The following is a 14,598-nucleotide window of genomic DNA, read 5'->3' on the forward strand; positions in this document are numbered from 1 at the left end:
TTTGTCTGGCACCGTGAACTTTGTTATTGCATCTACACACTCGAACATCCCAGATCAGACAGACACACACACAAACGCATGTACGCACACACGCGTACCGATCCGTTGTATCAGTGTCCTCGACGTTTCATCATCAAAGCAGCGTGTGGCCGGCGGTTTGAGGAGCAGAATATGAAACGGATAAAACAAATCGTTTGATGTCGGAGAGACAGGCATGCCGTCAGAAAGTACTTAAGCTCTTCCTCCCGATGGAGCGCACAAATTCCTCTTTTTCTTTCCTCATTAAGTTTCCTCTGTCTTCACGCTTCTTTGTCTTCCCCGTCAGGGCAGTTTCAGAAAGCTTGCATCATTGTTTATGATGCTTTACTGTCAGGAGATTAATGAAATAATAAATATTGACTTACTTAAACATTCTGTCAAAGGATAAGGTGCGTGATCTTTGTATGTGCGTGAGCAGCCGTGCATTTCAAACCAGATCGTTGCCCGAGGAAACCTGTTACTGATGTGACTTCAATGCAGGCATATTTTTCCACAAACCTCTATAGAAGAAAATAACAGTATGTTTTTGATACCCGTTCATTGATTTAGAGAGTCAAGCGGTTTTGTTTTGACAAATGCGGTTCATTCTAGCAGTGTTTACGTATGTGGTCCAGCAGTGGCATGTGGTGGTCTTCTGAAGTAAGGTGCCTTGCTCTGTGTCAAACCCAAAGTATACTTAGTTTTTTTTAAGCGCACGCTCGCATACGCACACAGTCAAATGCACAGCCTTGCAAAGTATACTTCATTTGAGTTGTACGCATTTTTTTTTTTTAGCAATATCTCACTACGAGTTACAACCCATGTAAATATCTTTGTATTCTTTCATGCTAGAGTTGTACAAATGAGGATACTTTCTAACCTCTTTGCACAATCTCTCATCTATGTAGGCCTCCATAGTCACTGTAGCTTGCATGCATCCCGTCTGTCCTGTTTACGCAGTTTTTCTTCACTCACCTACCTTGTGAATCGACACACGGTTGCCAACCTGTGGATAAACGAATTACTGCGAAAAAACTCATTGCGCATATGCGACCTGCTACTTTTCTGATGACAAAATGTGCGTCACCTGCACTGTACGCTGACCCTCACGTACGTGTTAAAAAGTTAAGTATACTTTGGGCTTTAGCATTTTTAATTTCCCAGGTCCATCTGATCTTTAGTCCTTTTCCCAGTTAAATACAACACCATTTTACCTTAAACTTGGGACAATCAACAAGCACTTAATAATATAATCTGGTAGGAGCTACTTACACCAAGTGTAGATGTCATTTACACAAGCGCAAATAACCTCTGATACCAACAGCAAGTATTAATAACAACTCTCAGCCTGTCACATGTATGTAGCCATTTCCCTCCTTGACAATGACATTTGACTAACATTTACCATGCTCTATAGGATATTGTTTTAGAGATCAAACAGTGTAAAGCACTTCTTTATATAACTTAATATTTGTTTATTTTTATTTCTCTTTTGTCAGTTATTTTCTCATCCATTTTTGCAGAAGGCACCAAAAAAGGTGCTCCCACTTCTCCTCAGATAAAACGGGCTGGATGAAATCGTATCTCAAAGAGATCACACTCATCACCACTGTTCTGCCACAGATCAACAGCAAAGAGGAGTCAAGCAGCCTTTAAAGTGTAAATATATTAGAACGACCTTTGTTTAGTCAAATATATGAATATGCGTTCATATATTTTGAAGATGAAAGGGTCGATATCTAACATGTGTCCGATCTCATCCTTTTGAGTCTTTGATGTGCTTCTGAGAACTATGTTTTGAAGACATTCTTATGTTAACCTTAAAAAGCACGTATTACCATGTGATTGATCACCTGATGATACGACATGATGAAAGGCGTTTGCAATTCATAAATAAGGTCAAAGCAAGTTCAAATAGGGTGAATTTGTGTTTCCTGGCCATTTAGTTTTTTTGTTATGATCTCCAGGTCTTTCATTAATTTACTTTATTTACTAACACTGCACTCACATTAGATCCTCAGACTAAATAACAGCATGTCTTTGAAATAGTCTGTCTGAAAATCGCTCAAAACACAATTACAGGTGAAACTACATCCTAACACAACAGATGGTGAAGTGTCTAAAGAGGCTTTGGGACATATCATGCACTCAAAAGAATAAAGAAACATTTTACAGGCAATTGAGTATCGAGGAATATATATCCACATGTCACAGAGTGCCGAGACACAGGTCGATCATGGATACAGTGTATGACAACACTGCATGTGATTGGTAGCTTAATGATGACAAATCAGACCCACAAAAATAACACAACTATGATGTCATCAATTAATCAAAACGACATAATTGGCACTGTTATAATTTGATGCCAGAAGGGGATTGTCTGTGAACAATGGAACACAGCAGAGTACCCCCCCCCCCCCACCACCACCGCCACCTCGGAATGGAAGGATGAAACAAATCGCTCGGATGTCAACTGAACGAGAGAGTTAATAATTCATTTGTCAGGTGGGGGGGTTGAGAGAGGGAAAGAGAGAGAGTCTTTGAAGAAGGGGTACAGATGGTCATCAGATGGGGCTGAGTCAGAGTGTGGCACGGTGCTTTGACATCACCTGGGTGCACACACACCATATGCCACTAGACCTGACAACCTGCCCTACACACACACACACACACACACACACATGCACACACACACCTGTTTGTGAACTCACTCATGTTTAACACCTCTCCATGCATACTAATCCTGCCTAAAATGAGCAAGTTGTATCACCATGTTTTTTATCTTAAAAACTGTGCCACATTCTTCTAATTCTGAAACACAAAACAGTTTTACAATGTTACAACCATCTGAACAAGAAAAAATATCTTTGGAAGGTGTTCATGTAATTCTGCACTATTGTGACATATATTAGACTGAAACAGCTTCTCGATAAAAAGAAAAAATGTAGGGCAGGACTTGATTTTGTCCATCGGGAATTGATTGGATGGTTGGACCACCAACTATGGTCACAACACAAGTTCCACTGAATTCTATTGGTAATGACCAAATAGAGTTAAATGCAGATATTGCCTCTATATTCCCTCTCTCCAATAAGCACGTCATCAGAGACAAAGACATGTCGCTGCAAGAGGGAGGGGAAGTTATTTTATTTTCAAGCTTCCTTTTACCAGATTTGAATGCTCCATGTACATTTGCTGATCAATGTTTATATGTGAATAAAAGCATAAATTAAATCTGTTCTTCATATACTGTAAAGTGATTGTGTCTCTTCAGAAGACTATCAGTGGATTGACTTGATTCTTGATCTCTCAGATTTCATTAAAAAAATCTTCATTTGTGTTCCGAAGGAACAGCATATGGGTGAGTAATTGGTGACATAATCAATTCATCTATGGGTGAACTAACCCTTTAATATAATAGATGCCAGTTTTTGTTTTATAAATATGCATTTGCATAATTCTGTGGAAATATTATTATGCTGTTATTAGAATGTATCCTTTTAATGCACTATAAACCTCATTAGCACATCCAATCTAGTATTATTTTCAGCATCACTAAAATGTTTTCACTACATTTATTTTTAAAAGTAAAGTGTTTACGAATAACCTAAATAAATAGTGAGCAAGAGAGAGAGACAGAGAGAAAGAGAAAGAGAAAGAGAAAGAGAAAGAGAGAACACTGGAATTTTGCCTTTCTGAATGCTGAATTCACATTACCAGAATGGTTTTGAGTACAATTCTGGACCAAAACTAGTCTGTCTGAACACTAAATATTAAAATCTATTTCCAGATGACATAATCCTGCATTTCCACAGTGTTAGTTTGAAAAGCAGATAATCTCAGATGGCATATTTCATGTATGAATTCAGTAGAGCATGAACGCAAAATGAGAGAGTGCTCCTTATATAGACAAATGCACATGCACACACAAACATTCAGGAAAGAGGTTATTGATGACACAGTCTGCAAAAGATAAGCATCATTACCCCAGTGTAAAAGTGAGGGCGAGAGAGAGAGAATGTGAGAAAAACTCAGTTTTGAGGGTTTTTTTTTTTCCAAAGTCATGATGTGTAACATGTGCCTTAATTAAATTGCGAGTACCATGACCATGAACCAAACACTTGCACACAAACAACCATGAAAAAGCATTTCCATCACAGCTAGCATGCATACATCACATAATGGTGAGATAAAACTATATTTTATATTTTCTGAAGAATAGATGTACTTTCCAGTGTAAAACTTGATGCTATATGAGCAGTAAGCAGTTAGCCTGACAATTCTCCCAGCATTTGCAATTCCATCACTAAGGATACAGTTTAATTTAGGCTTTTACTCGCATGTGAACTTACATAGCACATGCATGAGATTCCGGAAGAGTTCTTGCGCGTGTAGCAGGTTTGGTGGAGCTTCTGCTTGTGTTCGCTAATCCCTGTTTACATGCGAGTAAAAGCTTTACTAGCAGTTTCTGTTCATCATAACAAGTGATCGATTCTCTTCAGAAAATTTGGACTAAACCACTCGATTTCAATTTCGATCTCTTTATGAAGTTTTTGAAGCGTCAAAGTGGAAGTTGCAAAGCCAGTCAATGGAAGGAAATCTGACAGCATTCTGTCATCAAAAATATCTTAATTTGTCTTCAGAAGAAAAACGAAAGTCTTACGGGTGTGGAACGACATGATGGTGAGTAATTGATGACAGAATTTTCATTTTGGGGTGAACTAACCCTTTAACTGTGCTCTTAAATTGTGTTTTAAAGAGGGTTAATTAAGAGTTAGATGAAGGCAAAACACACACAATTAAATATCCAATCAGCTGATACCACAACAAACTCTTTACAAATTTATTAGCCAAAACCAAGAACAATATGGCAGAGATATATCATGCAACCCTATCCATGATATGCACATGTCCCCTAATGGGAATGTTGGAAATTCGATTCATATCTTAATTTTCTATCCAGCAATTTTCAATTCAGATTTTTTCAATTTACAAAGATACATGAATAAGATTGACTTATTTTATCATCTACCATATGAAAACTCCAATCTCTTAGAAAGCAATAGCACACCCCTCCTCAACAAGACACACAATCTGAGGTACCATTCATATCTACAGTGTGGGACGAGTTATGTGGTTTATACATAGGGTTAGGGGATTTGAAGACAGTATGAGCAATAGTAATATTGATATTTTCCTTAGCTAGAACCACTAATGATCTCTCACACTCCAACACATAGACAAAACTACACCCATCCCCACCTATCAGCTTCCCTCAAGGGAGAAACTAACAATGGGAGTCAATACTACATTTTGACATCTTAAAAAAATTACCTGACAGGTGAGTGTGTCAATGGGCAAACAGTGAGGATACTGTGTGTGTGTGTGTGTGTTGTTTCCTCAGATGAAATGCTGAGCATGCACAGATCATAAGATGTGAATTGTGCAGCATAAAACAGGGGAAGAATAAATAATGAGTGAAAAGAATAAAACAGGAAGGAAATGAGTCACCAAAAAAAAGGATGTGCTAGAGTGGCAAAAAGGCAAATGGGAATAAAACCCTCTCAGATCACTACATATCCATGTGAAAAATAGACTAGCAAGTGAAATGACAAAAGAAGGATACGGTGCTAAAAGCGCCTCCTCTTAAGGAGTAAAAAAAGAGAGGACAATGATTCCCTGTAAAACAGGAAGTTGAAGACAGTCTGACATGTCCATCCCGCAGCAGCTATGAGAGCCGTAGATCACTCATCAAGCCAGAGTGCTGCGTGACACCATCTGAAATATGAAGAGCCGTTTCTTTTGACATCTGGAGTAAATCTGCGGCTCAGCGCTCAATTCTGACACACTAAAGCCACAGCGCCATTTTATGATGACAACAGAATATTAAATTTATATCTCCCACCCTCCCCTTCCTCCCTTCTTCACTCTGTCTGTTCCTCCACCTCCTCTTCTCCCTATCGGCCTCCCTCATTTGCTTGTGCGGAGGAGGTTTAATACACTGCAGCTTTGTAGTTGTCCTGAGGTTAAATGGATATTAGAAAATGAGAACAATGTAGAAATGGTTGCTACCAAGAAGTGTGAATTTGAGGTAAAAATGTTTCCATTGGTTTTAGACAGGTTATATGATAAATTTTTATTACTTATAAAATAAGTAATGGTGGTTAAAAGAAGTAATAAGTGGTTCCGCCAAAACCGCAGTTTCGTATTCTTCAAAAAGCTTACGCTGTATGTCCTACGCCTTCCCTATTCTACTTACGGAACGAACTGCTTATTTTTTTCCATAAGTAGAATAGGGAAGGCGTAGGACATACAGCGTAAGCTTTTTGAAGAATATGAAAGTGCGGTTTTGGCGGAACCACTTGGAAGGCGATCATTTGTTTATATAAAGCATATACATTTACATTTTTTTAGAAAATGACCGATCGTTTCACTAGATAAGACCCTTATTCCTCGTCTGGTATTGTTTAAAGCCCTTTGAAGCTGCACTGAAACTGTAATTTTGACCTTCAACCGTTTGGAGTACATTGAAGTCCATTATAAGGAGAAAAATCCTGGAATGTTTTCATCAAAAACCTTAATTTCTTTTCGACTGAAGAAAGAAAGACATGAACATCATGGATGACATGGGGGTGAGTAAATTATCAGGAAAATTTTATTAGAAAGTGAACTAATCCTTTAAGATAGTTAACTCCACATCAGCTACATAAATTCATCCACTATCCATTCAAAAACGTCCTGTTGCATTCTAGATGTTGTCACTTCTTCTTGAGTCTCTCCATAATTGTCCGACTCCGGTTTAAACATAAAAGGCTGAACAGTTTCTGACATTTTCAGTGAGTCTGTGTGAGGTAATCAGCACTGCTAACACTATGTGCTAACACAAGCTCTTGAAACTCCGCCCTCTTCTTGGGAGCAACAGCTCATTTGCATTTAAAGGGACACACAGAAACAGTGTTTTTGCTCACCCTCAAAAGTGACAAATTTAACATGCTATAAAAAAAGATCTGTTGGGTATTTTGAGCTAAAACTTCACATACACACTCTGGGGACATCAGAGACTTATTTTACATCTTGTGAAAGTGGCATTATATGACCCCTTTAAAACTTTATAAATGAATAAACAAACAAACAAACAAAATAAATAAATAAACAAACAAACTTATAATAGAACTTCATATGCTTATAGAGTACCTCAGGGATGACGTGTTTTTGTAGGCCAACCCAGAAGTTAGTGGCGCACGGGTTCCCTCGATCGAAAGCCTATTAATTTTTCCCATAGCCTTTTGGAAAATCGCAGAAAATAAGCTCTGTTTAATAAAGGGTTATGACACTTACACATTTTGTCTATCAAGATAATCTTTACAAGTTAACACAACATTTATACAGTTTGAAGCCTAAATAAAGTTGTCAGATATAAAAAGCTAACTGTAGGCTATAAACGGACAACACCACACCATGGTCGCGGATCAACGTCGTCACCACCAAACGTCCTCAAACTGTATTTAAAAAACAACTCTATTTAAAAACATGCTCGCCGATTATGATCTGCGCTGTGTATGAATACTTATCCACTTTTTCCTGAGCAATACTGTCCAAATGTCCTGTTTGTCATGATGACGTCTAAAGTCCCCGCCAAAGGAAGTAGTCCATTTTAGCACTTTGTTAGCAACCGCCGTTTATAAGACACAGTAAAGGTTTAAAAAATCACAAGCGGGTTATAACTGGTGTGTTTTATGTCATAGATCAAAACCTGAAAATATTTAGAGGCTTTGTTAACCACAGACCTTATTTCAGGCGATTTAGCAAAAACCCATTCAAAAAACCCATAGACTTTACGGCGTTGGAACCGGAAGCCCTAAAAAGATAACTCGCTTCCGGGTTTTGCCTACAAAAATGCGTCATCCCTGAGGTACTCTATTGCAGCCACAGACAAGTTTTCAAGCTTTTTTAAACATTATACAAAAAAAAACTCTCTCATGGAATTATCCTTGTCAATAGACAAAATGAAAAAGTCTGTACAACTTCAGCCAAATAAGCATCACAGAATATGTGCTTACAGTACAACTACTAGGCCACAGCTCTGACTGCTTTTGCTAGTTCGATCTCCTCTTTGGCTCACTATTATATTACCTTAATCTAATTTATTTCGTTAATATAATAGAGAATTCATTCAATTATCATCTTATTGTATTTGATCGAATATAAGCTGGGGTAAAATTGTAGATTTAGCCTGGATTATATCAATCACCTATCCTTTAACAATAAGGATATATTAAACGGCATTAATGCGGAAAGCTGTTAGCATTTAATTGAAATGTAATTGATTTATCAAGCTCATAATCTCATTAAATGCCACTAAATCTCAGTTTATTAACAGCAGAGGCGTTACATGTCTCTCATGTGTGCAGAATTAGGCGGGGTGAATTATGAGGTGGTTAAATACAGGCTAGCTGAGTCAGGGCAATTGTAATAGACGAGGCCTCTCAGTGGCAGCATCTACAGCTACAGAGGAACACCAAAATGGAAAACTTTATGAATGGAAAGAATGAGAAAAAGAAACACCTCTAGTTACTAAAGAAGAGAGAGAAGAAGAAAGGAAAGTATTATTTACTGTGAAAAGTTTTCTTCAACCCGTATTGATTGGTTTCAGGATCACCCGTTAAGCTGATAATAATTGAAAAAAGCCCACGGTGCTCTGTTGGGATGCTGGAGGAAGAAAGAGGGGGAGATGGAGAGAGTGTTTTTGATTTGAGGCTGTTCACCAGACTGAAGAAATGGGCCCTTGGAGTCCACAGAACTGACTGAAGCAAACACACACACTAAAACACAGACAGACAGAACGTCACACTTCAGACATGCTTTAACACACGCTTTCTCTCTACTGAAATGTAGCTGCTGCTTTCCTTAATGGAATACTTCACCGATAAAGGAAAACTCCTTCGCTTCAGAAGTTTTGGAATGTAGTGCATGAGTCGTATGGACCACTTTTCCGATATTTTGAGCATGACAGCCCTTGTTCAATTTTGCTTTTATTTTTACATGCACAACATTGTACAAAGTGACTTACAAATGAGAAATACAAAAGAAGTGCTGAAATAAAGTTTCAAGACTGTTCGAAGAAGTACAGTCTGCAACAGAGAAGAAATTGAGAATCAGTGCATTAAGATAGAGCGCATTAATAGGAATCAGTCAAGCACTGATGGAAAGGAGCTCGTCAATACGATTTTTTATTTTTTTTTAAGAAATGTATTCAGCAAGAATGCATTAAATTGTTTATGAAGTTATAAAAAAAATCAATTTCAAATAAATGCTGTTCTTTTGCTCTTTCTGCTCCACATTTAATTTTATTATCCACACTTTTCCTAGAAAATGATTAAGATTTGTCATTGGCATGAGGTGTGAATCTGGTGTGAAAATTATTTGAAAATATTTTAAAAAATTATGTCATTTCACTACTCCTTTTATTTACTTTGAACCAGTCCAACACATCTGTTTTGCCACTTTTATTTATAGAAGTGCAGAGAGAACAAGAAATTACTGGAACGGGAGGGGGATCGGGACATGACGCCAGCTAGATTTGATCCTTCAACGCCCGCATAAGCACAAGAGTGCAACGTGAATTCAGGAAAAGAAAAAAAAAAAGAAAGAGAAAAAAAACCCTGAATCTGATTGCAAAACTGTGATCCATGACAAGTGGATAGACATGTTTACTATAAAGTCAGAATTATTCAAATAATTAGTGGAATATGTAGTTGGAGGATGTTCACTATTTGCTAGCAGGCCCAACTTTATTTAGTAGCGCCTATGCATCCAGAAAAAGACTTATCAAATGAGAAAATATATTACAGAATAAATTAATGATAAATCGAGTGGTTGAATCCAGCTCGTTTTTAACGAGAGACTAGAAAACCTTAGAATCTGAATTCATGTCCAATATCACACAATGTTCTTCCACATGGAGAGTGTCTGTCCTCTGGTGAGATGGTGCTAATCCAGTTCAGAGTTCTGAGAAAAAGCATGACTCTTCCATAGTGAGGATTTGATTTGCATCACTTCATTTTCATATCCTCTCTTTCCCTGAGCACACGTGCATAAGAGCACGTGCACAGCCCGTAAAAATCGTCACATCTGAGCAGTAAACTGACAGCTCAGAGCTGGATTGAGGATCGATGAGGCTATATTCCAGTGACGTCATCACACTTCCACACCATCCTCATATTTCTCCCTCTCTCTTGTACTATATGGATTTTTTTAATCCACTGAGGTCACTGATTGTTGTTAATCTAATCTGTCATGACTTTAAAGGGATAGTTTACCCAAAAATGAAGTGTTTTAGACTCTTATTGTTCGAGTTCCCGTCCACTCTTATTATAAGACTGACAGACGGCAGTGGTTGCTGTTAAAAATCATCATTTGTGTTCTACTAAAGAAACAAAGTCACCTACATCTTGGATGCGCTGGGGGTAAGCAGATAAACATCAAATTTTCATTTTTGGGTGAACTATCCCTTTAATGAGACAAAATCTGCCACCACCATTTAGAGATATTTAGAAATAAAAAAAAAAAAAAAAAAAAAAAAAAAAAAAATATATATATATATATATATATATATATATATATATATATATCATGTATGAACAACACCTGCTCACTGAGCCATATACACTCATTGTAAATCTTAACACTCAACTTTCTTTTTCTTTCAAGTTCACAGAACTGATATATTTTAAGTAAACTGAAATGTTTCATTGTTTTGAGTTTTATGAACTTATTTCTTTTAATTTAGACAAACTTTAGTTTAACTGAAACTGGGCTGGGATTTTTATTTCCAAGCGTGATTTTGCCAACTTATTTGGGTTTACAGTGCACCTGTAATGGGCTGATTTTCAAATTAAACAATAAAAGATAATACAAATATTATATATACAATTGTTGAAGTGTTTATTACAGTAAAAACAGAAATATTAACCGTTTTCTATTTTATTATATTTTAAAAAGTGATTTAATCCTGTGCAACCATTTCTCCAGTCTTCTGTCTCATGATCCTTCAGAAATCAATCTAGAATGCTGATTTGGTGGTCAAGACATTTTTAAGATTTTTTTCCCCCACAACAATGTAAAAGCCTTTACTGCCACTTTCGATCAATTTAATGTATTCTTGCTGAACCAAACTCAAGCCATTGGTTGGAGGTAATGTTGCAATGTTGGACTGCTCACAAATTACATACTTCACCTTCAAAAAACATCCAATCATTAAATTTCACATTTAAATTTCTGTGGACAGAACAATCCTATTGTTATTCATGGAAGGCCATCGTATATTGCTGAAAGTCAAAAAAGAATGCATTGTGTGTGTGTGTGTGTGTGTGTGTTTTGTGTAAGGCTCACTATAAAATACTTTAGGGCTTTGACAGACAGAGAATTCACCCTGCTCTCTGAGCCTGACTAGTGGTCATCACTCTTGTTGGGTAAGGCTTATACAGACAGAGAGAGAGAGAGAGAGAAAGAGAGGGAGTGTGACCTTGATGACAGCAGTAAATTCGGACAGGAATGTCAACAGCCACAAGACATATTAGTGTCACGCCAGTGTGCCCATAAGTTTACCTCTGCCAATTACACAGCGGCCATAAGATCACAGGAGCCAATCAAAGAGCCTGACCCTTACTTAAATCATGGCTGCCAAAACTGTTTTACCCATCAGATGCTTGTAGAAATCTATGCTGGTCATAGTATGCTTCTCATATCTCTTTTCCACTGATCTGGTGAAAGCGTGGGTACTAGAGTCAATGCCCCTCCCGGCCCTATTCTGTGTGTTTGTAGTGAAGAAAATGTGGTTCTAGGTCAAAAAATGGCTAAGCACCATCTCCTTAAATCTGCTGTCAAAATGATCAGCACAAAACATCAACAAAGCCGTGAACAATGGAAGTGATGCGTATTCATTTGACTAATACCCGTTTCTATTTTTGACGCACTGCAAAGTTACTCCAGCCACTTAATTTTCCCCTGCCCATCAAAAAGTATTTCATGTGTGATTTGATTGCTATTATTTTTTTACATCATAAACAACTTCTCACAATTACATCAAAGTCAGTTTGTAGTGGCATAAATATGCTGAATTTAATTATTATTTATGTCAAAAAATACACACTGACAGCGACTTGCAAAGCCAAAGCAATTGAAAGCTATTCATTATTTGATGAGAGTTGGCGATGTGAGGGTACATGAGATACAGAGACTGTTGGTGATCGACTGGGAGCACATTATGATAAAAATATATGACTAATGTTGTTCAACAAATGGGAATTTAGACTTAATATTTAGAATTATTTAGATTTAGAGATGATTAGATTCATTATTTTAATAAGAACATTATTGCCATTATTTGGAACAGCAGGCCGGTTCTGAGCTTTTTTAAATCAGCTTAATACAATGAAAATTGACCCTTCATGGGAGTTTGATTGACAGATGATCTAACCAATCATAACACTGAATCCACCGTTATGTTCGACAAAGCAGTCAGGGGAGTTAGAAGATTAATGTTAGTGGACTTGAACTTGAAAAATGGTGTGTACTGACGTCTTTCCGCAGTTGATAAAACAATCCGTCTGATGTTCACTCATGTTTATTTGATGCTATAAATGAACTAGTAAGAAGAGATGATCAGTTCCACGAGCTGCTTGGACTGAGGCGCTACAGCATTCTGTCACAACACATTAAAGAGCCACAAAACAGTATTTATTGTTTAAATTTGAGACTTTGTTTCATATCAAAATTAACCTGCTCTGTCTTGTCTGTCGACACGTTGTTAGTGTCTTCTTTGCTCCGCAATGTATTTTTTCACTGCGGGAGAACATGATGTGTGGCGTGAGAGCAGCATGGCTTGTCGTACATAGCAACAGTAACTAAAGGTGAATAGTCAACTGTGACACTGAAGAATGGAGCAATGGCTGCTAAAATTCAGCTTTGCCATAACAGGAATATTACTGTTTTACTGTATTTTTGATAACTTGGTGAGCATACACGTAAGAGACTTTTTTCAAAAACATTTAAATATTATATATATATATATATATATATATATACATATATACATATACATATATACATACATACATATATATATATATATATATATATATATATATATATATAAATAACTTTTGAACAGGAGTTTATATTTTCATGTTATATTTTAATTCATTTTACGTGTAGTTTCATGATCTTGCCCCATTATCTGGAAACAGAATGCCATCTTTAGTCACTTTGTATTGTTCTAGAGCTTTTGTGAGCATGTACAGTAACTCTTCATGTTCCTGGAACCCTGATCCATTGGTGTGGTGTACTGTGTGATCTTTGATGGTTTGATGGTCAGTGTGTGGCGGAGAGGAAGACATTCAATCAATGAAGCTCTGAGAACTTCAACATGTTGAAATCCTAGCCCTCAGCCCTGAACACACTTTATCAAACTGACTTCCATTCACTCTTTCACTCCATCCTTTCCTCTCCCTGCTCCACACTCACCGTCCTGTTGTCTCTGAGGGATTTCTTTCATTTAATTCTGTGCTGCAGTAGTCCTCGGCTGAGTTTAAAGGGCTGGGATAACTGTTAGGACTGATCAATACGGCCTGGCACCAACATCAGCTCTGTGGAGACAACACACACACACACACACACACACCACAGGAAGGACACAACAATCTTTCATCAATACTTCAGTATCTGACTCAAGAATCAAGCCAACTAAGCTTCCACCTCGGTCACTAATTATGCCCTTCACCCTGACTTCAACCTTTAAAAAAAATTGTTGTTCCATATAATTTAAGAAGACATATTATGCCCTTTTACAAAGTCCTACAAAGTAAAAGTAAAACAATTTTTTTTTTTCCACATATTTTACATTTTTAACACCTCTCTTCCCAGTCTGTCAGTAACTCTATGTTTTAGTTACTGTCCCTATGAAGCCCCTCCTTCTGAAAAGCACAATGTGCTCTGATTGGTCAGCTGGACCAGTGTGTTGTGATTGGTCAGAGGCTTTGATCATGTTTCGGAAATGTCACAGCCCTTACCATAATAACCGCAAGTTTCAACACACTACTAACATGACTCCAACCAGGCTTCACCCCATTTTTTTTTTTTTTTTGTGTATGTCTTGGGTAGGAATTATTTAAATGTAGAATGTTGTGACATGTACACTCCTGGAAGAAAAGTACAATCAAGGAGTCATTACAGACATTTTTCATGCTCAAACAGTAACACTGAAGACTAATGAAAGTTGAAAAAGTAAAAAAAAAAAAAAAAAAGCATAATAGATCCTCTTTTACTATCTGAGCTTTTCTCAAACACAATTTGGCATCGGGCGTAATTTAGTTTTCATATTAAAAATTGTTTATGAATATAATTTGCTTCCATTAAATCCATAAATCGAGATTTAAGTATTATTATTATTATTTACTTTTCTATGTTATAAACAGAATGGCCCAAAAGTATGGAAGCTTGTTTCTGCCACTGAATTAAAAATAAAAAAGGTAATTGCGACTTTTAAACTCAGAATTCTGCCTTTTTTCTCACAATTGC

General features: G+C 37.0%; 1 long non-coding RNA gene across 2 annotated transcripts in view; it reads right to left on the reverse strand.

Annotated features, from left to right (window-relative positions):
* LOC125272484 overlaps positions 1-14,598 on the reverse strand; it is a 58,485-nt gene that overhangs the window by 16,191 nt on the left and 27,696 nt on the right. For both annotated transcript variants that reach the window (XR_007185850.1, XR_007185851.1), the window contains one exon: positions 13,546-13,667. This is a non-coding gene — a long non-coding RNA (uncharacterized LOC125272484). The remainder of the gene's footprint in view (positions 1-13,545; positions 13,668-14,598) is intronic.

Source organism: Megalobrama amblycephala, linkage group LG7 (genome assembly GCF_018812025.1).
Source record: "Megalobrama amblycephala isolate DHTTF-2021 linkage group LG7, ASM1881202v1, whole genome shotgun sequence".
In the NCBI taxonomy this organism is placed as follows: domain Eukaryota; kingdom Metazoa; phylum Chordata; class Actinopteri; order Cypriniformes; family Xenocyprididae; genus Megalobrama; species Megalobrama amblycephala.